Source organism: Uranotaenia lowii, chromosome 2 (assembly GCF_029784155.1).
Source record: "Uranotaenia lowii strain MFRU-FL chromosome 2, ASM2978415v1, whole genome shotgun sequence".
Classification (NCBI taxonomy): Eukaryota; Metazoa; Arthropoda; class Insecta; order Diptera; family Culicidae; genus Uranotaenia; species Uranotaenia lowii.
The window spans coordinates 108,251,713-108,267,544 of NC_073692.1; the positions used below are offsets into that span (position 1 = coordinate 108,251,713).

At 35.6% G+C, this 15,832-nt stretch overlaps 1 protein-coding gene and 2 long non-coding RNA genes across 4 annotated transcripts in view; 2 read left to right on the forward strand and 1 right to left on the reverse strand.

The window, feature by feature from the left end:
* LOC129746394 (uncharacterized) overlaps positions 1–2,487 on the reverse strand; it is a 34,410-nt gene extending 31,923 nt beyond the window's left edge. For both annotated transcript variants that reach the window (XM_055740031.1, XM_055740030.1), the window contains exon 1: positions 2,002–2,487. The gene's annotated coding sequence lies outside the window, so the exon portion shown is untranslated. The remainder of the gene's footprint in view (positions 1–2,001) is intronic.
* Positions 2,488–5,142: 2,655 nt separating this feature from the next.
* On the forward strand, positions 5,143–5,817 carry LOC129741807 (uncharacterized). The gene is made up of 3 exons (XR_008736488.1): positions 5,143–5,231; positions 5,289–5,573; positions 5,640–5,817. It is a non-coding gene; the product is annotated as an uncharacterized LOC129741807 (long non-coding RNA).
* A 1,478-nt stretch (positions 5,818–7,295) lies between these two features.
* LOC129740969 (uncharacterized) lies at positions 7,296–8,405 on the forward strand. The gene is made up of 3 exons (XR_008736402.1): positions 7,296–7,568; positions 7,630–7,769; positions 7,839–8,405. It is a non-coding gene; the product is annotated as an uncharacterized LOC129740969 (long non-coding RNA).
* Positions 8,406–15,832: the final 7,427 nt, after the last annotated feature.

Here is a 15,832-nt window from a genome sequence, read left to right on the forward strand (position 1 = left end):
GGGGTCATCCATATTACATTTTCAATATTTTTGTGATATTGAATAACGTCAATATCATCAATACATCGGATTGAGATGAAAATTTGCACATAGGAATTATTAAGGACGAACAATTGATTCCTATTATCCAATCTTGGGTCAGGGGTCGGCCAAAGGGGTCGTCTATATTAACTATTCACTGGTTTTGCGAAATTGAGATCTGTTCGCCCCAGGTCAATAAATTTAAGTAAAAATGCGTTTTAAAATTGATTTAAGGGAAAAATCAAAAAATTTATGATGGTGAAAATTGAGAAACAATGTGTTAATCATGTTGCAGTGCGTACATTTCAGATCAAGGTGATTTAACCCTTTAATGCATAGTGTTGTTTTAAAACAACACTAATTAAAATCCAAATATCTCGAAAATGCGTGGATATTATTGAGTGGTGTATTCACAAAAAATATCCTAGAGATTTAAAGAAATTAGCCCATGGTATTTTTATTACGATATTTTATTGTGTGTGTGAGATATCGAACAAAGTATGCGAAAAAATTGCAAAAATCGATTTTATTTATTTTTTTTCAAAAAAGTAGTTTTTGGAAAATCGCTGTTATTTCTTCAGATATGCAAATTCTAACAAATGTTTTAATCTCAATCAATGATAAACACCTACCTGCACCCAATCAACAAGATTTTGAAGAAATTAGCAAAACCGTATTGAAATGAACAAAGAATTTCGAAAAATATTTTTGAACTTTGATGGGTCATAACTTATATAATACTCAAAATAACGACTTCAAACCTGTTGAATTTTGTTTTTCAAATTAAAATATTATTATTTCACTGAATCAATAACAGCAATTGTAATTTAAAAAAAGTCATGTATTAAAGGGTTAAAGGTCATAAAAGGTCATGGTTGTGCTCAAAAATTATAATATTTTTGTTACTTGAGAACCTAGCTGGTTAATATTATTTAATATTTCTGTAAAGATGGAAAGGATATTTCTTTTTTGGTGAAAAATTAATACTATAGGTAGTACGTAACAAATCCTCATGAAAATTTGTTTAAGAAAATACGTACTTTTGTAGAAAAAATGAGTGCTTATTATGTCCTGGGTGCTTGTTATGCCCGGGGTTTTTTGACATGGTCAATGGATTCCTGATTTCAAATTTAATAGCAAACGACAGAAAAAGTGATAGTCCATATTACGTGTTCATCATTTTTGCAATAAGGTATTGCTAAACAATGCTTTCGGCAAAGAAAACGGAAAATGCCTGGCAATTGATATTTGAGATCGTATGCGATCAGCTAGTAATAAATAAATCAGATGATCAAAAAAAACCTTCTTATTTGAAATTTGAATTTTTTGATTAGATTATATTCCCTAATTTGAATTCGTGTATTTGATCTCACAGCAAAGAGAAGAGAGATGTTCTAGCTCATGCTTTTGATAGATTTTTTTTCACAAATAGTGCGTTGAGTAAGAGACTGTTATTAAAATTATTAAATTTACCCACCTTGGTTAAATGACTTGAACCTACAATCCCATTTCAGAAGATGAAATTTTTCCCACCATGCATCATGTGCTCCCATCTGATTAATGGGAATTTGGTTATTTTTTCGTTTGTATTTCACTAGATATAGCATTGTGCGGAAAGACGTACAAGCTACAATTACGAATATATGAATCTTCTGCCTCGTCGGGACGGCAAGAGGATTGGAATGTACACGCATGATTTTACGCGGCAGTAGAATAAAACTTGTCTGATGGTTGACGATTCTTCCTACTTTCGGTAGCATAATCATATATCTACACACCTTACGCTGAAAGTATATAGAAGCAGGACTTGTTTCGTAACTGTATTGTTTGGGGGTCATGTTTTCATTATTCCATTTAGATTAAAAATGCATTAACTGTACCATTTAGGTCTCATGACCTGGGTGGGAGACATTGAAGAAAATGTCAAGGGAATAGTAAGGCTCAGAATACTGGTGGAAGAATCCAATCAGCTAGGCTTACCTGATTCCGGCGAAGCTGTTCCTGCTGGAACAGGTGCATCTCCTGTTGATTTTTAGGGGTAACACACAGATTTGCAGTCTACGTTTCCGAAAGTTTTCATCGGTTTGATATGAATTATAGGGCCCAGTATTCTTCCAATCAGATCATCACTAGCTAGACCATTATTTATCCATTCGAAATACAATATTTTCACTTTGCAGGTGAGAACTTGATTTTCCAGAATTTGCTTCACCCATCAGGGGCATCTGCCCTTCACCACTTGCCCAATAATTATTACAGCCAACCACTTGAGGTGATTCACAGCACTCATTAGCACGACCCGCGGCGGCAATCCGTGAACCGAAAATTCCAATTTTTACGACACTCGGTAAAGCGTAAACTTGTTCCTCGCAGCGAAATATAAATCGCACATAAAAATTCACCCAGAAATGCACAAGAGTATAAAGAATATTCGGAATAAAAAAATGGGTGTTGCAAGCGATCGGAGTGTGACTGACAGAATGGAAGCGAAAAAAATACAAAAATGCATCACTCGACACGAAGGATGAGAAGAAAAAAGAATTCGCAAGGAGTTGACAGTTGAGAAATTGGCCACAAAAGGAAACCGAAAAATCAACATCACACACTGAAACAAACTAAACATGTAGATCATGGAAGAAAAACCGTTTAGTTCTATTTTTGAACTCGAATTTTGAAATTAAATTAGTTAACTGAACAGTTAATTTTAAATTATTTCTTTGAGAAATGTTTATGAGCAGAGTTTAGTTTTAAATAAAGTTATTTGACAATCTTGCCCAGATAGAACAAGTTTAAGCATTTTTTAAATAACAAAAAATCGACAATATGCAATGGAAAAACTTTCTACAAATAGCTACTTTTTCTTCATCTGATAGTTCCAATAAAGTCCATAAATTAGCACTTCTTCATGCTTAACCAAGCGGAAAATTTTGAAATTTGATGAAAAAATTTGCCATTTTTATTCGAAAAAACGGTAGTATTTTTATTTGAAAATGATCAAAAGATTTTCTACAACTCTTTTTCTGCATTAACAAAACAACGCGTAATAACACTCAAGCATAGACCACGGATATACAGTACCGTTCATAATTCATAATGGAAATTGGAAGCACGCGCACTGTCACTTCGACTTTGAACTTCCATAACTTTTTACACTGATGATATTTTTTGATCAAATTTTTTGCGTTAGATAGATCAACTATCACACTATTATATCACAATATTTGAGCTTTCTGAAGTTTGTGTGGCCTGAGAAACAGTAATTCTACGAAAATCAGACTGTTTTCATTCAAACTGCAATATCTCTGAAACTGCGTGTAGAGGATAGATGAAATAAATGAGTAAAATTGATCATAAAATAATGCGCAATTGAGTTCTCAAATTTGTCGTGATACTCTGAGTGAGCAGAAAAACCGATGTGTGTATACAGAAGAAAAACGGCAGTTGTTCAGCGGCTATTGAAAAGAAAGGATGCTTCTAATTCTTGTGAGAAACATTCAACAGTGCATTAACCGGCGGATTCGACAATGGCGCAGTTGAGACTCCCTCCGCCAGGTAAGTAAGTGAAGTTAATGGAAACTAATAAGGATAATGTTCGATGCTCCGTTCAAGAGGAGTGTGGATAGATATGAAGGGCAGAGCGCCGACGCAAGGGCGGAGCTCTGGTGAAAGGATTGATGACGATAGATGGCCGACTGGAATCTCTGACGCAAGGGCAGAGCTCCAATGCCAGGGCAGAGCACCGACACAAGGGCAGAGCTTTTAAAAAATGATAACAAACTCTGACGCAAGGGCAGAGTTCTAAGCGCTACAGTAAAAAAAATGAAATTGTTGAGAGGAATACAAAAAGAAGAATGAAAAGATGAGGCACTGACGCATGGTCAGAGTTTCAAAGCAAAATGTGAGACCTGACGCAAGGGTGTAGTTTTGATGCAAAAGATTAGCTCAAAATAATTAGCAAATCATCGAACGAAGGCGCTTTGATACTGGTGGATCTCCGATGGAAGGATTGATGAGAATAGGTGACAGACTGGAATGAAGGAGCTCTGACGCAAGGGCAGAACTCCAATGCCAGGGCAGAGCACTGACGCAAGGGCAGAGCTCTGGGAAAAAAAACATTTTTGGCATAAACGAAATTCCGAAATAGGAGAAAAACTTTGTATATTCCGAAACGAACAAAGAAAATAATATTCTTAAAAAAAAACATTTTTATCATGAACGAAATTCCGAAATAAGAGAAAAGCTTTAGAAAATTCAGAAACGAACATAGAAAACATTTGGGAGATAACAAAAGAAAATCGATTACTAAACAAAAAAAAAGGGTATTCATGAAAAATTAAATCAGATACGATAATTTCTGACGAACGGAAAGTGCATAAAAAAACTTTAAGATCAGTTGAATACATCTGGGTTAGCAACAGAGCTCCTAAGATTTATAAAATGAAACTTCTCATTAAAATAAACATGAAAATTGGTAAAAAAATTTACTAAATGAAAAAAAAAAATGAAATGTTGATGGGGGTTTTAAATGAACAATGAAGTAAATTATATGGGAATTTTGAACAAACAGAAAAGCAGAGCTTTGAAAGCCATTTGACTAGCTTTCGTTCAGGAAAGTTGATAAAAAAAGAGATGGATAAATATAGAGTGAGGGAAAGAACACAGATCGAAAAATTGAATGATTTCGATTTTCATCCGTTCATCAGAAGGATCGGTTCGAAATCGGGTACTGTTTTGGTCCGAAATCGCGCGAAAAATGAATCACTTCTTCGGACGAGGCAAGCCCTGTCAAGAAAAACTGACCGATTTCAAATAACAACGGAACCGAATCGTAATGAAAACCTTTATTTTGACAGTAATCGATCCCATGGAACAATCGTTACCGATCTGGGAAATAGAAAGAATGGAAAATCCCCCAGGCCATTTTAAAACCTTGAGCGAGCAATTTCGCGCGTAGGGTTGCGTTCAAAGCCGTAAATTGGGGTTTTAATTCTAAACGTACATCTGTCAAGTCAGCTGATTGTACCGATTACACACATACGAATTCAATCCAGAGCAAACTTTACACAAAAAAATCTTCCATTTGTATGTATATATCATTTCAACGACTTTTTTCTTGTGTGTTTTAGTAACACAGGCGAAAAAATCTTGACAACCATGTCAGTTATTTTTCTCAACGGTCGGACAAACACGCGTCGAAGATTGTGCTTTCGGTAAATTTTAGTAGTTTTAAGCCTTCATATTTAGTAATTTTACTTTGAATTCAGCAGGAAACAGAAGAGGATCGAGAGGTTCGTGAATTAAAACGAGTAGCAGTACGAGCGGCTTCAAATTGCTAAAAAGCGGTCTCCGGAAATTCGACTCTACTGGTGTGGTGAAAATGGCGCTGCATGACAAAAAATGCAATAATTACCCAAAACGGAAACCCCAATTATGCTGCCGGCTGCCGAACACAGTGCAGCGCTTCCCGAGGCCTTCTAAACTGTCATCCGAAGCCAAAACACCAGCAGCAATCTGCTGTTTCTGGGGGAGCAGTTAGGAGAGTTTCTGATAAGGTAAAGTATTTTTACTTTAATCAGTGGAACTATTTAATCTGATTGTGTATAATCTTTTCTTTACAGAAAAACTATTGTCGAGACTACCGAATTCGTAGCTACGCATGTACGCTCCAACAACTGCACACAGTTTCCATCGTAATGAATCGCTGAAAAACTTTAGGAAGTGACCCGAATGGATCTAAATTTGATTGTTAAATTATGGTTTCGATTGTTATAAGTTGAAGGAACTTTGAATAAAATTTCAAAAAAAATTTACCCAATTCAATTTTTTCACCCCATTTTGAAAATAATGATTGAATGCAGGATTTACACGCACACATACGCACTAAAATTTTTGAACTCACCCACACAAAAGCACGTACCCATCTCACCAATACTATTGAACCATGACAGATGTCAACCAGGGCTGTCATTTTGAACCGGGAAAACCATTTCAAGTAGAATCGGTTGGGCCATTTAATGCTTGAATTCAATGGGAGGAATGCTTGAAGAATGCTTGGAATCCAAGCATTCTTTCAAGCATTCCAAGCATTTATTTTGTTAAGCGGGATTAATCTAATTATGTTGGATGATGTTTTAAATATTGCAAATGGAAGAATGCTCTCTGTGTATTACTACTGTGTACATTGTTATGAAAACATTAGTTTAACATTCCCATTATTTAATTTTTTTTGTAATGTTTTGTTTTCAAGAAGCTGTGTTATAATAGAATTTTTTTCGACCTAATATAAGCTTTATCATAACCACAATTAGGACATCTAAAAAAATAGATACAAAAATTGAATCTTCATTATGACAGAGAGTACAAGAGGAGATGAATGTAGAGGATAGATGAAATAAATGAGTAAAATTGATCATAAAATAATGCGCAATTGAGTTCTCAAATTTGTCGTGATACTCTGAGTGAGCAGAAAAACCGATGTGTGTATACAGAAGAAAAACGGCAGTTGTTCAGCGGCTATTGAAAAGAAAGGATGCTTCTAATTCTTGTGAGAAACATTCAACAGTGCATTAACCGGCGGATTCGACACTGCGCTACATTTTTTATTGAAATTTTGCAAAGTGATTGTTGAAATATAAAGCTAGCATGTCTGAAGTTTTCGAAAAGTTCTATCGATGAGATCAAAAGTTACGCGAGGTGCAATATTTCAGGCATGGATCTAGAAATGCGATTTCTATAGAATTTTGGACGAATGTTTCCATAGGAAAATCATATTCTATAATTAACAACCAGTAAATCTATTTCAACCAAAAAATCAAAACAATATCGCGAGATTCTGATTTCAAAACACAGATGGATCATTTATTCCAATTTTTCTTTTCTTCATTGCTATTTTCAGACATTTTTTGTCTGATTGGTGGACGGAACGATATTGCTCTCATGAATCGTCCAAAATTCTATAGAAATCACATTTCTAGGTTCATGCCTGAAATATTGCACCTCGCGTAACTTTTGATCTCATCGATAGAACTTTTCGAAAACTTCAGACATGCTAGCTTTATATTTCAACAATCACTCTGCAAAATTTCAATAAAAAATGTAGTGTAGTTTCAGAGATATTACAGTTTGAATTAAATAAGTCCAAAAAGTCCGATTTTCGTAGAATTACTGCCCGCATAGCTAAAAACCATACTCTGAATCTTGCGAATCATTCGGTTCTGATAACATTAATAGTTCCAATTGCTTTTGAGTCATTGCTAATGTGCCTTTGCTAGAAACCAGTTAAAAACCATTTTTGAAAGATACAAATAATCTTCTAAGAAATTCATTGATTAATTTAGCAACGCGTCGATAAGATACCAAATTATTCACAAAAGATTCAGTTAATAATCGTGAAAAATAATTGAATATTTTAGCAACGCGCCCCAAAATTTTCCGGCTGTCAGCAACCCGCGTGGCTGAAATTGTTGACAAAAAAATCATCTCCCGGCAAAATGTTACTTTGTTGGGCTGGTCCGGTAGGCAACGGCAATGGTTCCGGTGGTGCAAGGGTAAGTACACTTATTTATTGTGGTAGTAAGATTTTTTTAACAGTAAAGTATTTTATTCTAGGCGCAGGTAGTCGGGTGTTTCCAGATCGAGGAACAGGCGGCCTAGGATGATGAGGCCCTTGGTTCCGAAACTGAAGTGCTGAAGCTAGAAGGGAAAGGCTACGTGAAAGCCTTAGAGCATATATACAATGTAAGAAAAGGGTAAGTAAAATTACTTTGTGTATAGCTAGCGATAAACTTAAATTTCATTCTTTTCATTTTCGCCCCCAGACTGGAGAATCAATCCATTGATTGAAAAATGCGACGTTCTTTTTTTCCGAAAAGACACGAGAACCAGCATCATTACTGGAAAACCACGGGGCAGCAGCGACAAGAAAGGTTCAGCAGTGCTTCTTCAACACGAAGTAGGATGGATCGGAAGTGCCACTGCATTTGATACGGAAAGTGTTGCAGAATTGGGAGCATCCGGAAGGTGTATCAGTTAACATCCGCAGGTTGCGGAAGGTTAGTATTTTAATGATGAATCTATATATTATAAACATCGTATGGAATTAAATATATTAGAAAATTAAATCTCGCTTTATATTTATTACGAAAAAGTAATTGGAAATCAAGAAAAATAAATAAAATCCCAGCATGGGCAATCTTTTCATTGTTGGTTAACAAAAGGTTGTATCGTCATCTTTTTATGAGCGGATCATAAGACAACGATAACACGTATGATCAACCCGTTTAAGAAAGAGTAGAAAAAAGCAAAAAAATTGAATGGTTACTCTACTTAACGACCCGTTCGCTGTATCGTACAGTGTGTCCAAACGATTCCATTTCATGGAAAAAAGATTAGTTTGATCATACATTAATAATCCAAAACTATAAAGGTAATCTTTTCTGTGTCTTGGAAAGAAGATAATAGGAATAGTCATTGTACAGTATTGATTTATGCGGGTGTTTCTCAGGCCACACAAACTTCAGAAAGCTCAAATATTGTGATATAATAGTGTGATAGTTGGTCTATCTAACGCAAAAAATTTGATCAAAAAATATCATCAGTGTAAAAAGTTATGGAAGTTCAAAGTCGAAGTGACAGTGCGCGTGCTTCCAATTTCTATACAATTATGAACGGTACTGTAGGTGCTCTTAAACCACGCGTTATAAACCATAATAATTTTCAACAATTGTGTCTAACTGAATTGTATCAGTATTTAATACCAGATTTTCAAGTTCGTTTGCTTTCAGTGCATACATGGGCATCACATGCGTTACCAAATGAAGCGGGTTTCTGTCACGGCTAGAGTAAGGTGGTTCATGATATTTTTTGAAATGAACGTTACATAAAGGCGTTTGGAAGCGTTATGTGCAAAAAAAACCCCTAAAGGATAGACACCAAAAATGATTCGATGAATTTCTCGGAAAGAATTCAAATTTTCAAGCTATATTGTTGTTGACTTGACAATGACAATGAAAGACCTTTGTTGATAATTTCTCAAGAATAAAATAAAAGTTGACTTGACAATATATTTAAACAGGAAGGCATTATTGTTATTATTCAGTAGGTAAATGTATGATTGAATAGTGCGAATAAACGATTGCAGAAACACAAGCGTCACATCTTCGGTTTAAAAAATAAATTAAGTTTGGATTAGGTGGTCCACCTATAATTTCCACAGCTCGAAAAAATGAATGATATCTAGTTGAAAAATATTATTTGAAAATTTAAAACTATCTTCAATTATTCGCACGAGTATGGTGAGCATTTAGGAACAGCAATGAGGACACGTTTTCTATTAATTCAATTGAAATATTTGAGTTAATTTAAAGAAAACGAACCAGTATGCAGAAATGATAAATTTTTAAGTATAATGGTCTCATTCCAGCGTTGCGTTCCATTATTTGGAAAAACGTTTTTAATGATTTTTGTAATAACTTGGTGGTGTTTTTACCAGACAAACTATATATCGCCGTTCTTTGCTCAAGATAACCTTTAATATGCAACCAATAAAAGTTTGTTCTATGCACTGGTTTACAAGATAAAGCCTTTTTCCTACCCTGTGTCCACACATCATGAGATTTTTCACCGTTTTCAAAGTTCTTTACGGTATCGATGATTTCTGCCCCGTTCAACGAAGGAATTCAAAGATTTTTTTTAAAATATTCATTTTAAAATGACAAAAAACTTGAAGATTTTGGTTTTTGATTTTAGCGATTTTTTTGCAACATGGTTTTGCGTTTTGCTGTTCCAAAAGTCATCGATTTGTTTTGAATGTTAGTTTTGTTAAAGCTTATATCAAGACAAATATTTCATCTGAAACTGCAGCCCAATCAGAGTTATAATATAAAAGCAAAAATGCTTTAAAAATTACCTAAAATTCTAAATGTTAAAAATCAAAAGTATGCAATGTGTGTAACACGAAAATTTGCGCCTGAAAGATGCAATATGTTTACCAATTCGTAAAACGAACGAGCAATTTGTACCACGACACAGTTTTTGTTGGGTCACTTCGTTTCACTCCCTCTGAATAACTTCTTTATTTCTCAACCGATTTTGATTCTGTGAAAAGAATTAAACGTGGCTTCAGAAGAGAATCCTTATTATCGTTACAATAAAGCTCCGTAGTTTTGCATTCGTCAAAAAGCACATTTTTGTAACTAAAAATTGAAATGTATATGTATCTCGTTTTTTATAAGTCAAATTTGATTTTATTCAAATGCAAAATAAAGCTGAAAAATTAACCTTTTTAATGATGTTTCAAACGAATATGAAAAATAAAATCCGGATCTGGGACATAGAACAGCTACCGGAGGAGTGGAAGGAGGGGGTAATATGCCCCATCTACAAAAAGGGCGACAAATTGGACTGTGAGAACTACCGAGCGATCACTGTCCTCAATGCCGCCTACAAAGTGTTGTCCCGAATCCTACTCCGCCGCCTAACGCCACAAGCAAACAGATTCGTGGGAAGTCATCAGGCCGGCTTCTACGACGGACCAGATATTCACATTGCGGCAAATCCTCCAAAAATGCCGTGAACACCAAGTCCCTACGCATCATCTATTCATCGACTTCAAAGCCGCATACGACACGATCGACCGTAACGAGCTATGGAAAATCATGGACGAGAACGGCTTTTCCGGGAAGCTGATCAGACTGATCAAGGCTGATGGATGGAACGCAGTGCTGTGTGCGGATTTCGGGTGAATTGTCGAGTTCATTCGAATCGCGCAGGGGGCTTCGACAAGGTGATGGTCTATCCTGCATGATGTTTAAGGCGCCGTTCACTAATTATGTAAGCACGATTTTGGAAATTTTGTTTGTCTTTGTTTTTAATGAAAAATCTTATGAAAACGTACGAAAATTTATAGTTTTTAATATATTAGCGATGCCTTTAAGATCATTACGCATGACAACACCAATTGCAGTAGTTTTTGGGTCTGTAATCTAATCTAATCACATCTTTTCTGAAAATGAAAATGCTGCATACATTTAGGGGTTGAATAATACTACGAAAAATTCTAAAAGCTGAAATCATTAAAATAAATGTTTCGATGAATGAAATTCCAATGTTTACAAACGCGTGATGCAAAACATTCATATTCCAACACATGGAAACGAGATTTACCAGATATTTCTTTGATTTGCATTTTGTTGCATTTAACCCCAGACACCTAACGGAATTTTAAAAATATTTATTTAAAAAAATTGGGTGATTGTTCGAAAAATATTTTTACACCAACAATGTTGGTATAACATGAGGAAACCAGTAAAAAGTTTGTAGGTAATATTATCAAGCCGATCCGTCATCCTGGATAAAGTTTTTTTTGGCATCAAAAAATGTTAAAATTTGTACATTTATTGCTCGATTTTTCAAATTTTGCATAAAAATAAAAAACTCAAGAAAACTAGCTTAAGATGTGAGAAATTATGTCATCATCATTTTGTGATCATTAAAAGATAACTTTATTACAATACATTAAATAAAAAATTGATTTAATGTAGTGTTATATAAATGTTGCATCGAACCCCGCTGTTGCAGGATGCCCCGTTTGACGGTAGTGAGTAAAAAACCCGAGAAATATGGTTCGTATGGCTGTGGCTGTGATGAATTTTTAATTTAACATTTCTTACGTAAGATTTTTGGAAACCCTCCCTACCCCCCTAGTAAGAAAACGTAAGCAATTGTGAAACCCCCCCCCACTCCCCCTATGTGCTTACGTAATTAGTGAACAGCCCCTAACGTGGCGCTAGAAGGTGTTATTCGACGAGCGGTGGGCGAAATGCGGGGCACGATTATCAACAGATCCAGTCAACTTATCTGCTTTGCCGAAGACATTGATGTAGTCGGCAGATCATCTGCGGCGTTGGAGGAGATCTACCGCAAACTGAAACGCGAAGCAGGAAGGATTGGGTTGATGATTAATACGTCCAAGACGAAGTACATGCTGGCCTGCGGATCCGAGACCGACCGAACCCGCTTATCCAGTAATAACAAGGTCACGATCGAGGGCGACGAGCTGGAGATAGTCAAAGACTTTGTCTATCTCGGCTCACTGGTGACCGCAGACAATGACACCAGCCGTGAGATCCGGAGGCGAATTATCAGCGGAAGTCGTGCCTACTATGGACTCCACAAGCAACTGCGGTCGAGAAGACTTAGCCCTCGCACGAAGTGTAACCTGTATATGACGCTCATTAGACCGGTTGTTCTCTACGGGCACGAGACATGGATATTGCTCGAGGGGGACCTGCGTACACTCGGAGTATTTGAGCGACGAGTGTTAAGAACCATCTTTGGCGGCGTACATGAGAACGGAGTGTGGAGGCGAAGGATGAACCACGAGCTCGCGCGACTCTACGGCGAACCCAGTATCCAGAAGGTGGTGAAAGCTGGCCGGATACGCTGGGCGGGACATGTTGCGAGAATGCCGGATGACTGTCCTGCAAAACAGGTGTTCGCTACGAATCCGGTAGGAACAAGACGAGCGGGGGCGCAACGAGCGAGGTGGTTAGACCAAGTGGAGCGTGATCTGGCGAACGTGGGGTGCCCGAGAAATTGGAGAACGGTTGCTATGAACCGAGTGAATTTTAGGAATTATGTTCGTCAAGTTATGTCGTGAGACGGAATACTATGTAAATAAAAATAACGATTACGAATTCGTAAAACGAACGAGCAATTTGTGACACAACAAGTTTTTGATGTGGGTCACTTCGTTTCGTTTACTCTGTATAACTTCTTTATTTCTCATCCGATTATAATTCTGTAAAAAGAATTAAACGTGACTTCAGGAGAGAATCCTTATTTTCATTACAATAAAGCTCCGAAATTTTGTTTTAATATACCGTCAAACGGGGCATCATGCAAAAGCAGGGAACACTAAGCAACATTGAAATTGAAATAAATTAATATTACATTACATGGAACGCGATACGAGCAGCGCTGAATGCATCCGTGGGTGAAAAGCATCATCGTCATCTACTGGATCCAAATAAAAAAGGTCAATGTCATGTTATATTAATACATTTCAATTTCAGTGTAGCTAAAAGTTGAAATTTTTAAAGTTACACAAAAAACAGTGTTCTTTTTCGTGTAATATAATTGAATTTAAATTTCAGTGCTGTTATGCATTCAGATTTTTGTAGGGTGAATTTGTGTAGTGAAAAAATCTTCTTTCGTCACGAAAGTTTCGTGGGATATTTGTGCAAAAAGAGGTTGAATATTTTAGTTCGATTATTAAGTAAACTGTTTAATTTTAATTCACAGCTTTCATCACATTTAAAGGCAAGAAACCTTATCGGAGTTAGCAGCAGCGGACACACGTTCGTTAACGTTTTAGGAGAAGCGAGTGGCTCAAAACAATCGAGTACATCAACGGAATTTTACCTAGCGGATCCTCTAGATTTAAGTTTTGAACCTTCCAAAGAAAACAACGAACCTCCGATGGTTTTTATACACAATCTTACGCAAAATTCTCAAAATTCTTGCTTCAATATAGAATACCTGGACGACTCACAACTGGGTTCTACGAATGAAGCTTTTAAGCAACAGTCTGAACAAGACATTATTAATTCAGATTCTGACAGCGAAACAATTCTACCACAACAGAATGAAGAAATTGAAAATCTTCGCAAGAAATTACAGAAAGCGGAACAAAACAATAAAATGCTAAAGAAAAAATGCGAATCTCTCGAAAAAGAAATGGCAACGTTGCGGGATTTGGTGGTTGAAGCAGCCAAAAAAAAACAGAAGACGTGGAATCGGGCTTGAAAAAAACGTAGGTTCTCTTAAATAAACAAATTCCATGAAAAATTATTAAATATTTTAATTTTCAGGCATTTACCGAAGATACCGAATTGAAAATATCGATTGCTCAAATTAATAAAATAAACGCTGCTTCACCGAAACATATAGGCCAGTTCGTACAAAATATTGTTCTACATTTTTATAGGCCAGAAGAACTCAGATTGAGAACTGTAACTGCGAAGGACACTGCGACAAAAAAGAACAAAACCTTGAAACCGATTTCTCCAGCTAAGATGAAATTTATATATAGTAAGTTTGTTGAATAAAAGTAACAATAGATAAATAATTTTTGCTTTTTTTACAGAAGCGGCCCTTGAGAGAGCTGCCCTCGATGTGGGAACGATAAATTTTTCAGAACAGCAATTAATGGCCAACAAAACTTTGGTGAACCGGACCATTGCTGAAAAAATATCTAATTTGAGAAAAGCGCACAAGCTTTCTATTTCAAAAAGTTCTGAGAACTAATTTGTTTTTTTTTATTTGTCATTTTATCAGAAACTTGACATTCATTTTAATTTCAAACGAAATTGAACTTTAACAAAACAATAATATTAAATATTTTTATAGTTGTTGTAAATGTCAAGGTATTCAAACGATCTGAATTAAAAAATTACTTGACATCTTTGTTTTTATTCTATGTTTGGAAGAAAATCCTTCTTGTTCTTGTTTTTTTTATGAAAAATCGCTTGTTACAATCCATCAAAATATGATTTATTCACTGTAAACCATGAAATTTCACGGTTAAAACAATGATTCTATACCATAGAAATACCTTGATTTCCATCTTCGTTATAACAATGGAAATAAATGGATTTTCATGGTTTTATTATGAAAAAGTGGAAGGTGTTTTCACCATGAACTTCATATTTTTGAGCTTCCGAATGTATGGAAAATCGCCAATTTTTTCATGGTCACGCTGCATAACAATACCCCTTTTTCATGGTAATTTTCGTCAATACGATGAATTGTATAGTCGTAAACTATGAACTTCAATGTGTATTCACGGTATCGTGGATCGTAAAATTCAAATTTATGGTATTGTGATTATTAACTTGATGGTTTTTTCACGGTGCAGGTCTATTCGGGACACGTACGTGAGAAGTGAATTTGGCTAATTAAGCGGGAAAGTGAATTAAGATAAACAAAAACAAAACAGAAGGAGTAAATCGCGCTTAGTGTAAAGGTTGCATCAGCAAAGATCCTAATTCTGTATCGAATCTTTGAGCTCAGGGCTAAATAGTGCTAAAGTTCTTACTTTAACTAGTGGCACGGAGGTGGAAAAGGTGTAATCGCTCGAGTGCAGGTAGGCGTACATGTAATGTTTAAGTGGTTTTGAATAACTCGCAACTTCTGAATCTAGGCTATACGGAAACACTACAGTAGTACGTCGTTCCCAAACTATCACGTCAACCGAGAGCTTTGTCGAGTATAGGTGAGAAATTAATTGAGAAATAGCAGAATTCAAATTTAACCTATAGCATAATTAATATTAAAGGTGGCTAACGGAGGCAAATAGCTAAAATTCAGACAGGAGGCAACCATATTGGGAAAAGCTACTAAACGTAAGCAAAACAAACAAACCTTATAGTTTTCCTATTACAATTTATTGTTTTTGTAGAATTTTAAAACGTGTCCATCAACTTCGTACGAATAAAGGAGCGTTTACGAAATTGGAAATAAATTTTTCCTTGTTACCAAAGAACCGCAAGTAACAAATTCAATAATACTGTAATAAAGTAATCATTGAATGATAACAAATTAATGATGACATAGTTTTTAACATCTTGAAAGAGTTTTTAAAAGTTTCTGATTCTCTTAAAAAAAATTAAAAAATCGAGCAATAAATGTACAAATTTTTACATTTTTCGATGCCTTAAAAAACTTTACCCAGTATGACGGATTGGCTTAATGATATCACCTACAAACTTTATATTGCTTTCATTATTCTATACCAACACTGTTGGTGTAA